The sequence below is a fragment of the Polypterus senegalus genome, chromosome 2 (assembly GCF_016835505.1).
Source record: "Polypterus senegalus isolate Bchr_013 chromosome 2, ASM1683550v1, whole genome shotgun sequence".
Lineage (NCBI taxonomy): Eukaryota > Metazoa > Chordata > Cladistia > Polypteriformes > Polypteridae > Polypterus > Polypterus senegalus.
This window is the reverse complement of record NC_053155.1, coordinates 132,677,239-132,699,878: the sequence shown is the minus strand read 5'-3', so window position 1 is coordinate 132,699,878 and position 22,640 is coordinate 132,677,239. Positions and strand designations below refer to the sequence as shown.

Sequence of the window (22,640 nt, the reverse complement as noted above, 5' to 3'; positions counted from 1 at the left end):
GGTTTGGATTTTTTCTCCCTAAATAATAAAACCATCATTTAAAAACTGCATTTTGTGTTTACTTGTGTTATATTTGACTAATGGTTAAATGTGTTTGATGATCAGAAACATTTTGTGTGACAAACATGCAAAAGAATAAGAAGTCAGGAAGGGGGCAAATAGTTTTTCACACCACTGTGTATATATATATATATATATATATATATATATATTTACACACACACACACATAAACATATACACGTATATATATATATACATATCTATACATACATATATATCTACATATATGCACACACATATACATACATACACACACACATATATAAACATATATATACATATACATACATATCTACATATATACACACACACAGCTATTTTGTATTAGTGCAATACGCTGTTTGTTAAAACGGTTGACTCCCGCTCTTACGTGCAATAACAAATCAAATCATTCAGTTGTCTTTGCTCATATGTCATTTTAGAGCTGGACGCCTGGCATCTTTTTTTGGCCACAAGTTCATTTCTGTTTGGTGTGAGGTTCTGTGTTGTGGAGATTCTCAGGATGGATTGCAAGTGCTCATCAGTGAGGCGACTCCTGTGTGCTGTTTTGTTAGTCTTTATCACTGAGAAGAGTTTCTCACACAGATATGTGCTACCAAACATGCACAAGGTTCGAGCCGCATGTAGACGGACTTTTTTTGTTCTTCAAAGTCACCAAAGCGCCGTGCTAGTAAGCGGTAAGTGTTCGGCAAGGCAGCTGAAGCGCTGCATTATGGGATCTGTAGTTTATTGTGTTACCAGCGCTTCATATACCCGGGCTTTAATAACAATAATACAGTATATAAAATGATCTCGGGCGGATATAATTACACGCCGGGCGGATGTGGCCCGCGCCCTTGAGTTTGACACATATGGACTAAATAGAACTTGAAAAGATATATTTTTCAAATGTGATCGCGCAATTCAGATAGAGTTGACGCACTACAGCCTGCATGCCTCAATGAGTCATCCTCCCCTCGCTCTTACTTTTTTACCGTTCATCTAATGAATACACTGAGTATGGCTTTACCAAAACAATCATTGATGGCGAATAAAGTATCCATTATTCGAGTATGTAGAGCGGATATATATATATATATATATATATATATATACACATATATATATACCCGCGTATCGCAGCGAGAAGTACTGTGTTAAAAAGGTAGAAAAGAAAAGGGAACATTTTAAAAATAACGTAACATGACTGTCAATATACAGTATTTGTTTTGTGAATGTTACTGAGTGTTGCTGTCATCAAGGATTTGATTATCATTATTTCTTTCAATCAGGTTCGTATTTGTAGGATGTGTTGTGTTCAAGTTACATTCCGTGTTTGTCAATCGTTGTAAAGATGACAGGTTTCATTCATCGATTTGTTTCTTACTGCATCAATAAACAGCTCGTCTTCTTCTTTATCTGAGACCTGACACACTGCATGCACGGGTTTTTTACACTGTCTTCCTTTAGCGGGACATTGACTTTTTCCACCGTGTGCTTTGTTTCCACAGTAGCTGCATTTATGAATATGCTTATCAGACGCTTCATATTTTTTGCTGCCTTTTCAATTGTGTAATTCGGTTTTGTTCAGCTCTTTGGAACTGTTGCTTTTATCTGTGCACTGCGTCCAGTTCACGTGAGCCACTCGGTGTACATGCATCGAAGGTTCCCAGCTGTGCTGGTGCCATCTCGTGCTATGTCCATGGCTGTATTTAATGTTACCTTAGTTCTGGCACTTAAAACTTTCTCTCGCAGTTTCGCTGAGTTTGTGTCAAACACCACCCTGACCATCTCATCTTCCTCTCCATAAGCACAGTCCTTCACCCGTGAATATTTACCCGTGGCAGTTTGCTATTGGATTGCCGCTGACGGACGGCCTTATATGGGCAGGCACTAAATTACAAACGCCAGAGGCAGCCTGTCTATGAACTTAATTTAAAGTGTAGGTTTACATCGTGCTTTGTTTCCGAAGTAGCAGAACTCATGAATATGTTTCTATATGTCACTTGCTCGTTTCTTATTGTTTCGCTGCCTTCTCAATTATATAATGCATGTTTTCTTCAGCGCTTTTTTGAGGTCTTCCTGGTTTTCTATGTACTGCGTGATTACGTGGGAGGCGTGATGATGTCACACGAAACTCCCCCCGGCGTTGAAGCTCATCTCCATTACAGTAAATGGAGAAAAACTGCTTCCAGTTATGACCATTACGCGTAGAATTTCGATATAAAACCTGCCCAACTTTTGTAAGGAAGCTGTAAGGAATGAACCTGCCAAATTTCAGCTTTCCACCCACACGGAAAGTAGGAGAATTAGTGATGAGTCAGTGAGTGAGTCAGTGAGTGAGGGCTTTGCCTTTTATTAGGATAGAGATAGATATATATATATATATATATATATATATATATATATATATATATATATATATATATATATATATATACACACACACACACACATATACATACATACATACATACATACACACATATACACACACACACACTAGCTTCGCAGCGGAGAAGTAGTGTGTTAAAGAAGTTATGAAAAAGAAAAGGAAAAATTTTAAAAATAACGTAACATGATTGTTACTGTAATTGTTTTGTCATTGATATGAGTGTTGCTGTCATATCTCTATATACACACACACACACACAGTGGAATGCAAAAGTTTGGGCAATTTTGTTAAGTCATTATTTTCCTGTATAAATAAATCGTTGGATGTTACGATAAAAAAATGTCAGTTAAATATATCATATAGGAGACACACACAGTGATATTTGAGAAGTGAAAAGAAGTTTATTGGATTTACAGAAAGTGTGCAATAATTGTTCAAACAAAATCAGGCAGGTGCATAAATTTGGGCACCACAAAAAATAAATGAAATCAATATTTAGTAGATCCACCTTTTGCAGAAATTACAGCCTCTAAACGCTTCCTGTAGGTTCCAATGAGAGTCTGGATTGTGGTTGAAGGTATTTTGGACCATTCCTCTTTACAAAACATCTCTAGTTCATTCAGGTTTGATGGCTTCCGAGCATGGACAGCTCTGTTTAACTCACACCACAGATTTTCAATTATATTCAGGTCTGGGGACTGTGATGGCCATTCCAGAACATTGTACTTGTTCCTCTGCATGAATGCCTTAGTGGATTTTGAGCAGTGTTTCGGGTCGTTGTCTTGTTGAAAGATCCAGCCCGGCGCAGCTTCAGCTTTGTCACTGATTCCTGGACATTGGTCTCCAGAATTTGCTGATACTGAGTGGAATCCATGCGTCCCTCAACTTTGACAAGATTCCCAGTCCCTGCACTGGCCACACAGCCACACTGCATGATGGAACCACCACCATATTTTACTGTAGGTAGCAGGTGTTTTTCTTGGAATGCTGTGTTCTTTTTCCTCCATGCATAACGCCCCTTGTTATGCCCAAATAACTCAATTTTAGTTTCATCAGTCCACAGCACCTTATTCCAAAATGAAGCTGGAGCATACCTCAAGCGGCTCCGTTTGTGCTGTGGGCGGAGAAAAGGCTTCCTCTGCATCACTCTCGCATACAGCATCTCCTTGTGTAAAGTGCGCCGAATGGTTGAACGATGCACAGTGACTCCATCTGCTGCAAGATGATGTTGTAGGTTGTTGGTGCTGGTCTGTGGGTTGACTCTGACTGTTCTCACCATTCGTCGCTTCTGTCTATCCGAAATCTTTCATGGTCTGCCACTTCTAGCCTTAACTTGAACTGAGCCTGTGGTCTTCCATTTCCTCAATATGTTCCTAACTGTGGAAACAGACAGCTTAAATCTCTGGGACAGCTTTCTGTATCCTTCCCCTAAACCAGGATGTTGAACAATCTTTGTCTTCAGGTCATTTGAGAGTTGTTTTGTGACCCCATGTTGCTACTCTTCAGAGAAAATTAAAGGAGGAGGGAATCTTACAATTGACCCCCTTAAATACTCTCTCATTATAGGATTCAGCTGTGTATGTAGGTCAGGGGTCACTGAGCTTACCAAGCCAATTTGAGTTCCAATAATTAGTTCTAAAAGTTTTGGAATCAATAAAATGACAATGGTGCCCAAATTTATGCACCTGCCTGATTTTGTTTGAACAATTATTGCACACTTTCTGTAAATCCAATAAACTTCATTTCACTTCTCAAATATCACTGTGTGTGTCTCCTATATTATATATTTAACTGACATTTTTTATCGTAACAACCAACGATTTATACAGGAAAATAATGACTATTAAAAGGTTGCCCAAACTTTGGCATCCCACTGTGTGTGTATATATATATATATATATATATATATATATATATATATATATATATATATATATATATATATGTATATATATATATATATATATATATGATAGCAACACTCATAACAGTGACAAAACAATTACATTGATTACATTGACAATCATGTTACGTTATTTTCAAAATGTTTCCTTTTCTTTTTCATTACTTCTTTAACACACTACTTCTCCGCTGCAAAGCGTGGGTATTTTGCTAGATATATATATAAAAACACACACATACATATACACACACACATATATACATATACATTTTTTTTTTTACTTTTTGCTCTCATTTAGCTACACAATTTCCAAGAATATTTTAAGGCACCACTCTTACTATCAACTGGAGGATTGTAGGTTAGGCAGATTTAAACTTCACACAAGCAGAACTCTGCCTTTTTCACATGCACAAATTAGAGACTACTTCTTTCATTATCGTTCCTGATTAACAGTGCTGAAAGTTAGTCCTTTTTTTTTTTTTTAAATTCTTCATGGGTTGTCAGAGGTTGTGACACAATGTTGCTGCCACACTGGTCTAGTTTTTGCATGTGGTAGGTGCCAAAGAGCTGGATTGTTGATTTGTTATGCATGTTGTTTCAAAAGACATTCTATTTACAAGCAACTTCCAAGAAATTGTGCACAAACTAGGAGCACTTCTCATTGGAACATTGGATCAGCCAATCCAGCAAAGATTTACTTTAGAGTCAAGCATAGATTCAGCTTTAAAAACCCAAGGGCCTTACTATACTGGTAGGCACTTCCAGTTGACAGGCTAATTTCAGACAAGTTGCAGCATAGTAGACTTTATATGAAAAGCACATCCACGAAAGAACCAGTTCACGTTACTGATGACAACAAAAAATGAGAATTGCACTGCTCCAGCGAGCGATGCACAAATGAGTTACTCAAACTGGAGTGGACAGATTTTAAATTTGTGTGTGACGCACTTTTGAATATTTTGATATCTGGACTTAAATACAATGACAGTAAGTACATACAAATTCACGTCTAAGCTAAATATTTACAAATACCTTTGATAGAAGGGAGGAAAAAAAGGCAAAATCCATTTGAGCTACAAGGGACACCAGTGACCTTTTAAAAACCAGATAACGATAAATTGCTCTGCCACATTAAGCCTTTACTGAGGACGTTTAGGCGACAATGACTTTGTTTTTATTTTATTTTTAAAGATTTGGAAAAGCAAGCCTGCTACCTCATGGCAAGTTTAATAAACAAAAGATACGGGCTTACTCATTAGTCCCAAAAAACATTTTGATTAACAGAGCCAAAACACGTCAATTACATAATGAAAAATATTCAAAGTAGAGATTGTCAGACTGATAAATGGAAGAGAAGTGTTGTTTTATACCTCATGAGCTTTAGGAAAACCTGCACTTTTATTAGAAGTAGCTTCTAATTGATTCCATACTGCATAAAATCAAAATGGTGTGTTTAATTTCAGTTTTCTTAATTTTTTGTAAGTTCGGGATCTTCAGTAATCTTAATATTGGATCAACAAACCCTCTCTGAAGGTTTTGAATGTAAAGTTAATAAGTTTCATATAGGTCCCTTTCCAACAGATTTCAATAAAAAAAAATACAACTGAATACTATAAATAATACACATAATTTGCATGACTAACAATTGTTCATCAGTTCATTATTTACATGTCTATAGTAGAAACACTACAAAAACATAGTGAGATAATTTACTGTTAAAAGACTTTACCAGTTCTTCACTCTGTAACTCATCCGTTGCTGAGACATAGACCTTCAGCAAGCTGTCAAGCTTTTCAAACACCCATTGTGTTATGTTGACCTTTCATAATACAGGAAGCTGTGCAGATAAATACCTGCATTCAGTCTCTCAAAAATATATCCCATTAGCCTGTCTGGGTTTTTGTCACAAAGGTTTATGATCAGCATGCATTCTTTGCCCACTCTGAGGGAATGCATCATACCAACAGCTTTAGGAATAATAAATCTGACCAGTTTTCACACTTTGCCTGTAGAATCAATTTAAACTGATTAAAGGAAACACCAAATTTGACCACAAAAACAAACAAATTAAGGTACTTCACTGGGTTGTGTACTTAACCCACTGTTGTTCATTTTACTCACTCATAACTGAACAGAAATTCACAGCTCGCACCACATAGTCTAGTTCACTGATGACGACATTGGTAGGCTTCATCAGTAGGAACGACAAGTCAGCATACCAAGAGGAGGTGGAGTGGTTAATGGACTGGAGGAAAGCCTATCTCTGAACCTAGACAAAATAAAGGAGATGGTTGCTACCTATATACACTCTCCACTGTATATAGATGGCTAAAGCATGGAGATCGTCAAGAGCACCAAATTCCTTTGTGCTCTAGTGGAGAACCTCACCTGATCTCTCAACACCAGCTCCATAGCCAAGAAAGCCCAGCAGCGTCTTTACTTTCTGCAAAGGCTGAGGAAAGCCCATCTCCCACCACCCATGCTTACCACCTCTACAGAGAGACTATTAAGAGCATCCTGAGCAGCTGCATCACTGTCTGGTTTGGAAATTGCACTGTCATGGATCGCAAGACACTGCAGCGGATAGGGAGAACTAAGATCATCATTGGAATCTCTGTTCCCTCCATTACAGACATGTACACCACATGCTGCATCCAAAAAGTCATCAGAATTGCAGAGAACTCAGCACACCCCTCACATAAACTATTCGCCCTATTGCCATCTGGAAAAAGATACAAAAGCATTCAGATCTTCACTACCACAATACGTAATAGTTTCTTCCTTCACCCCATAAGACTCCCAAACAACCTGGGACTAGACAGAGCGCACACACACAACTTCCCAGTCAACTCTGACTGTAGCTGGCAGCAGATGCATTAAACTCAGTCACAGAAAATCAGCTAATTTGGTAGTTAACTATTTATCTGGAGTGGCAAAAACTGCTATTTGTAACCACCAATGTCCTAAGTATGCAACTCAGCCATGTAGTTTCAAACAGTGAACTCTGGAAGGTGGTAGCGACACTTTTCAATCTCTGAGCAAAGTCCATGTCAATAAATGTAACCAGCAGCACATGCAGCCTTGAAATAAACTATGACTGTATTTATATAGTATGCACACATATTTATTTATTATACACATACACGTGGTTAAATAAAGTCTGTATATAATAAATGCACATTTTAATACCAGTTCTTATGTTACAAAATGCAGTTTTTAAAATTGTATTTAAGTAAATCTAAACTATACTGCAACTTCCAATGAATGACTGTCAGTGCAGTAGAAAAATCTTTTCGCTCGTAGTTGCTGCATATGCTTTAAAATGAAAAATGTTAACCTACATATTGTATATACATGATTAAAAATTACAGACCACAAAAAATACAGACACAAAAATGTTATTTCTTTTTAAAAGTCTCAACTACTAAAAAGAGTGGGGTTGGAACTAGTAGAAAACAATGTACACAGATATAGTTTTTAGTTTTAGGTTACAATACATTAAAGAACACTGAATTAAAAATATACTGCAACCCACAGGGAAACAAAGTGAGGAGGTTTATGTTAATTAAAAATGGGATATGCAGTGCATGTAAATTCTGCATTAATTTGCATATTTTCCACCACCTGTTTTTACACTGCAGTGAGGCTAATTAGCATAAAGTACTGATTAATTCTGCCAGTCATTCTGAGATAATTACGATGTGGGACTGTAAACACGTTGTGCTGGAGATGCTGCCTGTTTGCCAACATCTGTCTAAAGGATGAAACTTCACCATGGAAACCAAGGCAATTTTCTGCCTCTCCAGAAGAGAAGGTCATTTTTGTCTGCCTTTTTCACATATCTGTATTTAAGATTAACCATATCTTTCTTATTTGTGAAAATGGAAAGGTGCCTTAATTTTATGAAGACTATGTAGACATTATATTTAAGTGGAAGAGCAATATGTTCATAACATTGAGTGTGTTTGTTATTTATTATTTAATAAAAAATACCAAGATCAAAAACCTAAGGAAATAATTTAAAACCAGCTATTATAAAGGATGCAAAAGGGCCCCATCACTAAAATATGTAGTCTAATTATAGGAGTTTTTATAACCATGAATCAAAAATATTCAAAATAATGGATCGGTAATCAAAGATTTGCACTAAACAACATATCTAGCTATACCACTTAGATGGACATGGGTGCTGTAGTTTTTTTTTTAAATGTACTTTAAAACAAATGTTTTAATGTTTGCTTAACTATACATTTCTCTCAATTTCAGTACATTTAAAGGATACAATCTTTACAATAATCTCACACTGGTGGAATTAACACAGAATAAGAAGTTCCAATGGAGGTACTCCCAACAATAGGAATTAATGCAGGGTCAAAACATTAACACGTACAATAATTAAAAACTTTCACAATGTGCATAAAACTTGATTGCGAGAATGTCATGGTGGTTGTACATTTCTAAAAAGACTGTTTTAGAAAAATGTGTTCTGAATGACAAAGGTTGTGTATCCTGCATTCACTTAACGCAAAGCACCAAGTACGGGCAATATTATTTGCTTCCTACCAGACAGTCAAGTTACATTACAGAACACAGAAAGAAGACACCAAGAGTCATTCACTTCAAAAAACCAATACACACAACCACCTTCTGTTGTTTTATGCACAAATCTTCCTGCTGTATCCATTCTGAAATTTAAGAATGATGTACTGTTTTATTACTATTGTTTGTCACTAGATACACTGCAGATTATTTTTCTCATGTATAACTTTTCTATTTTTTTTTTTAAACACATTAAGGTTACATCTCAAATTAAACTGAAATGAAAGTAAGATGTTCCCATCCCTGTACAGTTTTCACATGTTATGCCTAATAAAACATCTTAGAATGATGTACCATGGCAACATAAACCTGTTCTGAATTGGCCTGTGCACATCTGCCTCAGAAAATGTAATGTGCTGATAATGAGAGGACAGATAAAAATATATTTAATTCAACCAATTACAAAAGGAGTTCCAAAAACATTGTTTTGTAGATTTTGGTAATGTCAGAGCTGCTGACCATGTTCTTCACTTATGCAAAACAAGACTGACAATAAAAAGCATGGCTACTTTTACCTGAAACAGAACTGTGAGTCCCAACTAAACTACACCTTGAAAACTGAGGACATCAAGAATTCTGCTTTACACAGAGACACACAACCGTAAGGAGAAACCATGGCTGATTTCTAGCAGACCAAACATTAAAGGGGATGAACCTCCCCAAAGAACATAAAAATGGTGAAAGAAACAGAGAGAGAAAACTTCAGCATTGTAGACAGGCTTGGAATTTTTCAAACCTCTCTTGGCTTAAACATTTTCATCCAGGCACAATGTATAAATGAATAAGTAAATCACAACAGTGCAAGCAATGAATACTTACCTTACACAGTTAACTTTAGGAACCCATTCCAAGTACTCGACCACTAATAACATTTGTTTATAGTCCATACATGGGTGACTAACTTACACAGAATAGACCGTCAAAGAACACAAACCTTTACATAACTGTAAAACTAAATGTATTATTGGGGGTACATCTCCCTTCAAAGGGAACTTTTCAAGGTGTCTTTGATTTGGGCCGTTCTCTCCTTTAATAAAAGAAGTAACGGTGATCAAAACAACAACAACATTGCTCAACTTGCAAGCTTCTTATAAGAGGAAAACTATTTCGCTTCATTAACAACTTATCTTAGCTATATTAATTTCACAATTAAACAAAATTAAAACGCGCAGATTCTGTTTATATTAGTTATCAAAGGAATACCTACAAAATAAATATCAAAGGTTAAATATGCAGTAATACAATTAACCAAATACAGAATTTATTCATACTGAAAAATATATTTCATAAACACGAGTACTAACTATCACTATGAGATTCGATATTACTCAAATTCATGTTCCACTAATTTTTTGACTGTTAAAAGATACTATGGGAAACTAGAAGATTTCCTAAAGTATGCCAATACATGATGCTAATCAAAGGACAGCTGAACTCACAGATACATTTTGAGTGTAATTTCTTAATAAACACTGTAGTTCAAATCTCAGCTCATTTAACTGAAATCTAATCTTGTACTACTTACTGTAGGTATTTATTTGTTCTCTATTTTTGCTGAATTCAAATTCAGATCTGTTTAAAACCATTTTCACATACAGTGGTGTGAAAAACTATTTGCCCCCTTCTTGATTTCTTATTCTTTTGCATGTTTGTCACACAAAATGTTTCTGATCATCAAACACATTTAACCATTAGTCACATATAATACAAGTAAACACAAAATGCAGTTTTTAAATGATGGTTATTATTATTTAGGGAGAAAAAAAATCCAATGGCCCTGTGTGAAAAAGTAATTGCCCCCTGAACCTAATAACTGGTTGGGCCACCCTTAGCAGCAATAACTGCAATCAAGCGTTTGCGATAACTTGCAATGAGTCTTTTACAGCGCTCTGGAGGAATTTTGGCCCACTCATCTTTGCAGAATTGTTGTAATTCAGCTTTATTTGAGGGTTTTCTAGCATGAACCGCCTTTTTAAGGTCATGCCATAGCATCTCAATTGGATTCAGGTCAGGACTTTGACTAGGCCACTCCAAAGTCTTCATTTTGTTTTTCTTCAGCCATTCAGAGGTGGATTTGCTGGTGTGTTTTGGGTCATTGTCCTGTTGCAGCACCCAAGATCGCTTCAGCTTGAGTTGACGAACAGATGGTCGGACATTCTCCTTCAGGATTTTTTGGTAGACAGTAGAATTCATGGTTCCATCTATCACAGCAAGCTTTCCAGGTCCTGAAGCAGCAAAACAACCCCAGACCATCACACTACCACCACCATATTTTACTGTTGGTATGATGTTCTTTTTCTGAAATGCTGTGTTCCTTTTACGCCAGATTTAACGGGACATTTGCCTTCCAAAAAGTTCAACTTTTGTCTCATCAGTCCACAAGGTATAAGTCTTGGCAATCATTGAGATGTTTCTTAGCAAAATTGAGACGAGCCTTAATGTTCTTTTTGCTTAACAGTGGTTTGTGTCTTAGAAATCTGCCATGCGGGCGGCACGGTGGCGCAGTGGTAGCGCTGCTGCCTCATAGTAAGGAGACCTGGGTTCGCTTCCCAGGTCCTCCCTGCGTGGAGTTTGCATGTTCTCCCCGTGTCTGCGTGGGTTTCCTCCGGGCGCTCCGGTTTCCTCCCACAATCCAAAGACATGCGGGTTAGGTGGTTTGGCAATTCAAACTTGGCCCTAGTGTGTGCTTGGTGTGTGGGTGTGTTTGTGTGTGTCCTGCGGTGGGTTGGCACCCTGCCCAGGATTGTTTCCTGCCTTGTGCCCTGTGTTGGCTGGGATTGGCTCCAGCAGACCCCCGTGACCCTATTCGGATTCAGCGGGTTAGATAATGGATGGATGGATGGAAATCTGCCATGCAGGCCGTTTTTGCCCAGTCTCTTTGTTATGGTGGAGTCGTGAACACTGACCTTAATTGAGGCAAGTGAGGCCTGCAGTTCTTTAGACGTTGTCCTGGGGTCTTTTGTGACCTCTCGGATGAGTCGTCTCTGCACTCTTGGGGTAATTTTGGTCGGCCGGCCACTCCTGGGAAGGTTCACCACTGTTCCATGTTTTTGCCATTTGTGGATAATGGCTCTCACTGTGGTTCGCTGGAGTCCCAAAGCTTTAGAAATGGCTTTATAACCTTTACCAGACTGATAGATCTCAATTACTTCTGTTCTCATTTGTTCCTGAATTTCTTTGGATCTTGGCATGATGTCTAGCTTTTGAGGTGCTTTTGGTCTACTTCTCTGTGTCAGGCAGCTCCTATTTAAGTGATTTCTTGATTGAAACAGGTGTGGCAGTAATCAGGCCTGGGGTGGCTACGGAAATTGAATTCAGGTGTGCTACACTACAGTTAGGTTATTTTTTAACAAGGGGGCAATTACTTTTTCACACAGGGCCATGTAGGTTTGGATTTTTTTTTCTCCCTAAATTATAAAAACCATCATTTAAAAACTGCATTTTGTGTTTACTTGTGTTATATTTGACTAATGGTTAAATGTGTTTGATGATCAGAAACATTTTGTGTGACAAACCTGCAAAAGAATAAGAAATCAGGAAGGGGGCAAATAGTTTTTCACACCACTGTAGATGGCATCTACGATTAAGTGACTCAGTTAACGGGTATAGTGTTCTTGGATAGTTAAAATAATTAACATTTCTACAAATTCTAAGCAGGAGGCATAGAGTTTATTACTATGTCAGGGGTGTATCATCAGTTTTGAACCAATTCTAATTTAGCAAAAAAGAAGTGTTCATTTGTTAAGAAATTGAGTGGAAAAATTTTTAAACTGAGGTAATAGTGTTTCAGAGGTGAAAATTTAATTTCACTGAATTTTTTTTCGTATCCACTACAATTTTACTTGTTCTGCACACTGAAAAACTTAAATACAAGTTAAATGTTTTCACTCTGATTTACTCAGTTCAAACCTGCTTATGGTTGAGATTTCTTGTATACAACACATCTACAGAAAGTAACACAATGGTACATTTCGCAAAAAGGACTTTGACATTGCATAACAATATAAATACATAAATTGCAAGGAGAAAAATTCAAACTCAAGATATACAGCTCATTTTATAGTATTATGCTATTTTAAACTTAATTTATCCATTTTAAAACTGAAACATACAAAACATAAATGATGAAACAAGAAACTATTTTCTTCACAGGTATACTTTATTTCATACTTTGCAACCTTAGTTTTCATTTGTAGATTTAGTATCAATATAATAAGATAACACAAGACAGTTGACAATTGCATATGTGTTAGGAGTGCAGGCTAGCTCACTGAGACAGAAGCATACTATACATGCTTGACTACTTAAAAAAAGGTAAATTTTTCGCATATCTGGCTCTATATTAAAGAAAATTGGTTTTCAATTCAATTTTTAAATAAATGATTACACAAAGCCTGTCAAATTGTAACTACATTTCAAAAAAGTAAATTACAATTATAAAAGTTATTTTGTTATATCAAAGAAAAGAATCCTGGTACATTAGAAACTAAAACAAAACGTGCAGAGTGTTAACCAGAGTTCAAATTCCTGAAAAGCAGGTACAGTGGAAGCTCGGGTCACGACCGTAATTCGTTCCAAAACTCTGGTCGTAACCCGATTTGGTTATGACCTGAAGTAATTTCCCCCATAGGATTGTATGTACATACAATTAATCCATTTCAGACCGTACAAGCTGTATGTAAATATATTTTCTTTAAAGATTTTTAAGCACAAACATGGTTCAATATACCATAGAATGCACAGTGTAATAGTAAACTAAACGTAAAAACATTGAATAACACTGAGAGAAACACCCAGGCTCCCTGTTCAGCTGCATGCTCGTGCTCTCTCTCTCTCTCTCAGCTGCACGCGCTCGCTCACTCTCTCTCTCTCTCTCTCTCGCTCTCCTGTACCGGCTTTCTCCTCCTGCTTCCTGCCTTCACAGCGAATGCACCGGAACAGACTGAACACATACAGAAATCATCGGTGCGTACGAACCGGAAGAGAAACTGGCTTGTTCGTCACCCGAGTGTGTGGATGTGAACAGATGCAAAAGTTTGGCAAACTTTTTGGTTGTAACCCAATTTGTACGTGTTTAGAGACGTTCGTGACCCGAGGTCCCACTGTATCTGCTATTTACCTCCCCCTGACCCTTTTTCTCAATCCTACTTTCCAACGCAATATTACAGGATCCCGGGGCCATAACCAATCAGGGCCACATAGGAATGGTTACCCAAAGAACCTTGCTAAGAAAGCATAAAACAAGCTTTTTTTTCTTTTTATGTTTATCTTGTATAAATGTCTACATAACATTCTGGATCTTGTCAAATTCTCAATCAAATTAAAGTCAAAAAATGTTGTAATAGCTAGCTTTAGGTCATGTAAGAGATAATTATTAAAGGTTCAAGGCTGTACTTGATGTTTCTAAATAACTAGAAAATCACAAATATGTATCACCAGGTTTGTATCACAAATATGTATCAGCCTAGGAATATGAAAACTAATTAAGTGAATATGGAGAGGTGATTAGGTGATGGTCACTTCCTGGGCCAGGTGGAAAATGTGTCCTTCGAGTCAAGATAATACTGGTGAAAGATGGATACAAAGTAATCATGCCTAATTATTTTAATTAATTAATTATTTTTTTCTCCAGCCTTTGGAGTTTTTTTTTTTTTTTTGTTTTTTCTGTCCACCCTGGCCATAGGACCTTACTTATTCTATGTTAATTAATGTTGACTTATGTTTATTTTTTATTGTGTCTTCTATTTTTCTATTCATTTTGTAAAGCACTTTGAGCTACATTTTTTTTGTATGAATATGTGCTATATAAATAAATGTTGATTGATTGATTGATTGAATTAACATAAAGAAATATTAGTGGAGAAAGCTAACCAACGGGATGAGGGACTTGTGTCTTAAGCCGGGTTTATATTTCAAGCTCAGAACGTGTACACACACCCATCATGGCTGCCACGTGTTCCCAGCGTTAATTTGAAGCATCCTCTGAGCATGTCCTCAGAAATGAACATGCCACGTGCGCAAGTTGCAGTACCAGCAAAAAAAATCAGGGGGCACAGTGTGTTCAAGTTGGAACGTGATGTCAGAGTCTCCATTTACTATCAACATGTGATAGTATGCTGCTTTGCAAATACAACATGATCAATGTGTGTGCTTCGATGTTTGATGAATGGTTCGATGTGGTGAAGCAAAATGCTGACATACAAATGTTTTTTGTGGTACTTTTCAGACTTTGCACATTTCCCATCATATTGATGCAATACATTTTAAAAAGGTCTCATATACCATCATATTTTTTTTTTCCACCTTCACAGCAGTATCAGAATGTACAGCGGCATATTTGAGACACAGTGAAAAGGACTGTTTTGTGATTGAAGTAGAAATTTCATGGTTTGTCATTAAAGTAGAATATTGTAAATGTCATCTTAAAACCGACCCAGTTGTTAATCGGTAAGTGCTTCTGAGGCTTCCTCCTGAACTAACAGCAGAAGCAGGCAGCAATTACCACACAGAACACATTAAATTTATGATATTCCAACTCTCTGCACATATAGAATACTTCCATTTATACTTCATAATGACTTTCATGAAGAAATGCATTAAAGTATATATATTACATTTTACACATAAATCATTAACAAATCATTAATAATTACACATGTGGGGGCAGCAGGGAGGCAGAGCAGTAGTGGTGTTGCCTTGCAGTAGGGAGTTACGTCCCTGGCGATACCTGCCTGGAGTTTGCATGTTTTCCTTGTGTCTTTCCACAGTGTTCTCTGGTTTCCTTCCAAGGACATGCAGGTATGGGGATTTAGTGATGCTAAAATGACACTAGTGTATGTGTGTGCTTGTATTCACCTTGAGATGAGAAGATGCCCTGTCCAGGAATTTTTTCTGCCTTGTTCCCAGTGCTTGCTGGAATGGGCGCATCCCTGGATTTATGGATGTAATCATTAAACATCCATCCTTTTCAGAGGTGTCCTGGGAATTTAATGGATATTTCAGGCACTTCACAACTCAGCAAAGCCAAACATTGTTTTCTCACAATGATGATATCTCACACTAGCACGTGGTAGAATCTTCCAGATTTATGTAAAGTACACGTGCAAGTATAAGCAGTACACTGTTTGCATAGCAGTAGCATCTGCAGGAGCAAACGTCATATCGTTTGAAGTACCTGGCCTTAGGAAACTGGTAGGAATGAACAATGCATAAAGAAAATTTGTTTTGTTATAAGAATTGTAATAAATATGAGGCTCGCGCGGCCTAAAGGGTGCACTGCATTGAACTACATACATAGACAGGCAGACAAAATATTTTTTTTTCCACCATCAAGAGGTGCTCCATCTGGCAAGAGGTTACCTGGAGCTAAATGTATTATAACGGAGCTTCCTGGCAGAGAGCTAGACAAGGAGAGTGTGACTGCAGGGAGAGAAGACAACCAGTATTAAGACATTCAGATTTGGAGATTCCTGAGCATGACCTTTAACTTGTTAAATTGGGGTTAATTTGTCAATTCAAGTAAAGAATGGAAAGAATGGCACAAGAGTAGAATGCACTAGCTACAGTGACAAGCACAAAATGGCAGCCAGGTTTTGCATCCCTTTGGTACTTTTCAGTTTTTGCATTAGTGTATTAGTCCCTTATGGGGTTTAATAAATAAACAATAATTACAGAAATATTTGTGAACTTCACAAAATGCACTCAAGTCAATAGAGGAGGAAAATAACTAGTTTTGAGTGGATTCTAATGGTAAAATGGTCTTTGATCTGAGATGTGAGGCTACAGCGCTAACCAGTGTGCTACCATTCCTCAAAACAACATGAGAAACAGAAAAAAGTAAATAAAACATAGCTCATAGCATTCACAGTTCTAACCTTGAAGGAACTATTGGTGGTGACACAAAGCTGAGGTGTGGGACTAGCTTGTTCCATTGTTCTATGTACAAGTGCTTCACACTTTTGTCTTCTATCAAGAAAAAGCACCTTGTAAACAGTAATAAATATTGATTATTATTATTATTTAGCGGAGCCTTATTCTGACGTGAGAAGTGGGAGTGGGAGGAACTCTTTAGGGCTTGTTTGAAGTCTCTGGATGAGCACACACTGCCAAAGCAGCATGGATCACTGTTACATATCTGATAGCAGGACTCATAACATTCTCGTTATGGTCACATAAATGCACAGTTTCTCAACCTGTGTCACGCAACTCAGTTTTGTCTTTTTAAATTATACCCACTAGTGAGCAACAATGGCATGACTCAAAAGTAGTTGAGAAACACTGAGCTAAAAACACTCCACTAAAGAAAACACCACAAGTTTGAAGAAGAAAAAAAAGAGAGGGAAAAAAAACTGCTACAACTCTGTATGCCACAATGACTCTAAATGGCTATGGGGTGCTGGGGGAAAAAAAAAAAAAAAAGCTTTTCTAAGTCAGTCCAATATAGTTCAAAATATTCAGTGAACAAGGTCACTGTTAAATGCAGAATATTCGCTGCAAAAAAAAAAAACAAAAACAATTGTTTATTAATATTGATCTGTGAAATTTGGCAATCTTTGATGAGATATCTCTATGCCTACTACTCATTAGAGCTAAAATTTTGAAATATTATTTCTGCCTTGCACATGCAGATAAAACTCTACCAAAAATGTTGCTTTTCACTGCCTTATTAAACTCCTCCCCACACCTAGTCTTTCCCTTTGGTTACTGCCACGGTAACTACCATCTTTGCCTACTAACCTAGCATGGAGGGTCTTTTATTTTTCCTTTCAGCTACCTCATGTCCAGGAATAGTTCATAGGCTTATCACATTTGGCTCCAGGACAACTGGACCACATGAACAAGTCACCTGATCAGTAATCCAAAAATAAAACCCTTACAAGGATCAAACCTAATTCAGGAAAGAAATACTGAAACCTACTAAATTATAAAATCTTTGACATTAAGTTGATCTAACAAATCTCTTTATTTTATTTATAATGAATGTAGATTTTTGACTGTTACTGTCATACCGTGCAATTCTTTTTAAACAGTTTCTTCATCTGAAGAATGAGACATTGCCATACTAAGAAATATGTGTATATTTGACTAAACAGGCAGGATTACCTGCTTGGAACTGGCCAATCTGTCAATCAACCCATATGACAAGTTGCTTTGCCATATCAAAGAATAATCAGCAAAGATATACAGGTATATATATTTTTGCTTAGATGAAATCCCTGAAGCATAGCAAAGGTGGAATCCTACTATCCTAGTCAGATATTTTACCAGACATGCTTTTGGGAGTCAAAGAATTTAAGGTTCCTGGGCCCATTCCCATTTGCTTAAACTGGTCATGACACCCTGACTGTACTTGCTAATTAACATTAGAATCCTTGAAGCCTACAAAAAAAAACTCCTAATCTGTTTTTGTTGATAACAGCAACAATAAGAGCAACTCACTACTCAAAACAGTAATTCTGGGAAGCGCCCAAAATCGAACCCGAAACCTCTTGATGATGAGTCAGCAGTTCCTACCGCTGCACCACCCAAGCGGTCGTGTCAGCTTCATACCCCAACCCAAATTTCTTTTTCTTCAGTTATTTTCTTGAATAAAAGTGCACTTATTTTGCTGTTTGATGGGTGACTTGAGGCTGATCATCCAATTAGCTGTGAACCACCCAATCTCACTGAGATTGCACAGGTGGTGAACCAGCTGAGGGGAGGAAAGCCTGCAAGGATCTGTGGTATCTGGGGTGTAAATTCTCCAGGCTGGTGGTGAGGCTGTCCTCCTGGCATTGCAAGCAATCTTTCCTTCTATTTGGGAGACTGGCATCAGCCCAACTGACTGGACAATGGAACTTGTCGTCCCTATCTGGAAAGGGAAGGGTGATTGCTTGGATTGCAGCAACTACAGAAGTATAACACTGCTCTCTGTGCTGGGTAAGGTCCTTGCTAGGGTGGTCCTAAATAGGATTCGTGATCACTTGTTCACCTGCCAGTGACCGGAACAGTCTGGTTTAACACCAAAGTCTACCATTGACCGCATCCTGGCACTGAGGGCTCTCATGGAGCGCAAACGTGAATATCTTTCTTTGCAGCCTTTGCAGATTTTCGTAAAGTGTTCGACCGAGTTGATCGAGCTGCGCTGTGGGACATCCTGAGGGTTTGCGGGATCCCCTCGAGGTTGCTGGATATCATGGCCAGCATGTGCACTGGTATTGTGAATGCTGTGCAGAGTGGAGGCAGAACCTCCATTTTACCCAGTTGATTCTGGGGTTTGTCAGGGGTGTGTTCTTTCTCCTACTCTGTTCAATGCTTGTATGGACTGGGTGTTGAGCAAGGTCGAGGGGTCCAGCAGCTGTGGGGGATCTGTTGGTGAAGAAAGTTTCATGGATCTTAACTTTGCTGACGATGCTGTGATCTTTGCGGGGTCAATGGAGGCTCTGATCGGGAGGAGTCCGAGTGTCTGGACTTGCGAGTGTTCTGGATAAAAACCAAGATCCAGACCTTTAATGACCTCTTGGGCACAGCCATCAGCAATCTGTCTGTTTGCGGAGAGAGTGTCGACCTTGTCAAGAGGTTTACTTACCTTGGCAGTGACATTAATGTCTCTGGTGACTCTTCATATGAAGTCAGATTGGAAGATCATGGGGGGTCATGAGGTCTCTGGAAAAGGGTGTGTGGCGCACCTAATACCTATGCAAAAGGATGAAGGTCCAAATCTTTAGAGTCCTGGTGCTTCCTGTCTTGCTATATAGTTGTGAGACATCAACGCTATCCAGTGACCTGAGATGAATACTGGACTCCTTTGGTACTGTGTCTCTCCAGAAAATCCTTGGGTACCGTTGGTTTGACTTTGTGTCGAATGAGTGGTTGCTCATGGAGTCCCGAATGAGGCACATTACCTGCACTGTGAGGGAGTGTCAGTTATGGCACTACGGCCATGTGGCGCGTTTCCCCGAGGGTGATCCAGCTCGTAAGATCCTCATTGTTTGTGACCTGAGTGGCTGGACCAGGCCAAAGGCTCGCCCACGTAACACCTGGCTGCAGCAGAGAGAGTCATTTCCAGGGGGTGGAACTGGACCGCGTGTCTGCCTGGGGGGTTGCCAACTGGGATCCTGAGTTGTTTCGATGTGTCGTGGGTGTGGCAACGCACTGTACCAGTGCATGCTCCCCAACTTGTTCTTTGCATCTGAGCAAACAAGATGGATATCTTCTTTTAACTGATGGAAACTGTTTTATGGATCCATTTACTAATAAGCCTCCTCCCCTAAATCTGTGAGGACTTTACTGGCTCATCACAATTGCTTGTAGTAACTTCTGTGAAGATACTGGTCCAGTCATTATCATGTATATTATAAATTCATAAGCAAGGAAAACAGTTTTTCTTCATTTTTGATATAACTAAATACACTTTTGGAGATGGTTTTGTAGAAAATCTCAGCAACTTCCAGGAAGGTAAAAAGAGCAGCATACAAAGAAGACTGAAATGTCTTGAATCATATTCTAACTGTGGTACAATTTAAAGAGTTGAAGGAATCAACTTCATAGACTGTATTATTTTATTATTCCCTTCTCTTTACTGGTCAAAGGCTCAGGTGTTTGCTATCCAGTTTTATTTGTAATGTAAGACACCTAAGCTTAAACACTCTGGTCTAATCCACAAGGGGTTTCATGCAGGTGTATTTTCCAGTTTAATAATTGTACCAGGGGGCATAAATTCTGTATATAGTCTGCAGCTAGGTAAATAATTCTGTCCCTCCATGATGGTGTCCTAAAGAGTATGTAATTTACTCTCCTCTATTAATTAAATAGAAATGTTTGTGCCAAAAGGGCCCATTATAGTATGTACTATCACCATTTGGTGCAAGGCCAAAATATACAAATCTCTCTAAAAACAACTTTAATATGACGAAACACAACAAACAAGTATTAACAGATATTATCTTATTTGTGTTGTTCTAAAGGTCCTATAGCTCTTTCATAGCATCCATACATACATTTTTTCATCATTAGAAATCCACAAGAGAGAGAAAATTAATCACCAACATAAAAAAGTCTTTTCTTCCTAAGCTTTCAAGACCTATCGGGTACCATCATTAGAGAAAAAATATTAGACATACTGGAATCAAAATCAATATATAGCAAAGGGGAGAGATGGGTGTAACATGGGTGGATTAATAAAGTGGGATTTGGAGGGTGTTGGTCTTAAAGTCTTTAATTATTTGGATGATGTTCTTTTTAAGCTTGCATATGCAGAGTTCCTGTCCAAATGTCTGTTAATGGTGTTTTCATTTGATTGCCACGATTCATCCAGCTCTCTGGCACTTTTAATATTTGCCCTGAATCTTACTTGCACTATGTCCCAGTTAAACTGGTATATGCATATTTCAGAGACCATGTCCAATGTATACAGATGGGCATGCACAGCAAAGTATACTGTGTTTAGTGTCTCAGTTGCAGATTTCTTGCTTTTAGCATGAAAAAAAAAAAAAAAACTGTCCAAAAAGAGTGTTTACCGGTTTATGCACTACTTTAGTGCCTGATCTGTAGACGATATGCACTGTGGTTTCTGATATGCCATGGTGAAAAGGAAGACTGTACCAGGTAGAATGGGAGGTTGGTTCCAATTGTTTGTTGAGATCGGGGGCATCTCCTATGTAAGGAATGTTTGCTAAATGTTTTGGAGTAGTCATCTGATGTAAACAGATAACTTTCTTTTTTTTTTGTTTCATTTGTATTATAGGTGTGGATATCCTTCTGAACAATGTCTTAACACCGCCCCGCTTATGCGATAAGGAGTGATTGCTACCAAACTAATATTTTGTCCAAGTAACATTCTTTGCAATAAACACTTATCAAAGTGGCATCGTTACCTCTTTCAGTGGAGATGTCCATAGTTAGAAAGTGGGCCTCTAACTCAGTTCAGACCTAAACTCTGGCTATACTACACTATGATACATTTTTCATATTAAAACAAAACTAGCTAAATAAATTCCACAGCCACATCAACCCAGTATTCCCTGCAATTCAGTTCACTATTGAAAGAAAAATGAAAGGATACATGCACTTCAAAATCCTGTTCTAAATCTTGTTTGTATGATTTACTTTGTGCTCCAGTCAACATTGATTTTTTATCAATTTCCCAGCAATCCAGTGGTTTACAATTTGCTTATAACATGGAACCAATAAAGGACAAAAGTTAAAACAAGAGAAGCTTCTATCTGTTGCCACTATACATGAATATAACTTGTGTCAGGATTCTTTAAACTATGCAGTATTCAACCTATGAAAGAAAGTAGGGATTGTAGCATTTAGACATCTCTATATTGATAAAGTATTTGTATCTTATGAAATACCAAGATGCAAATGTAATCTTCAAGTATCATTTTTTAAAACAACCTAGCTTCTCTCATCTTTCATCTGCATCTATCACTGAGATTGCATTGACTAGTGTGGATGATTATTAGAATATTAGATAGTGTGGATAAAGGTTTTTTTTAATGTGTTACTTGCTCCTTGTAGTTTGTAGTGATGGCCGTCAAAAAAATCTCATGGCATTGTGGAGAACATGGATCACTAAATTTATGATACAATGGGCTTCAACAGTGGCCAAAACCCAGCAATAGCAGACAATATTAAGATACCCACTAAGAATCTCAAGTGTGCTGCATAATCAACATGCAAATTATCCAGTCATATGCTCACAATGTGCAAAAACACA

General features: G+C 37.8%; 1 protein-coding gene across 4 annotated transcripts in view; it reads right to left on the bottom strand.

Annotated features, from left to right (window-relative positions):
- The window catches only part of LOC120523369 (POU domain, class 2, transcription factor 1-like), a 217,569-nt gene that overhangs the window by 88,889 nt on the left and 106,040 nt on the right, over nt 1-22,640 (bottom strand). The gene's annotated exons all lie outside the window — the stretch shown is intronic.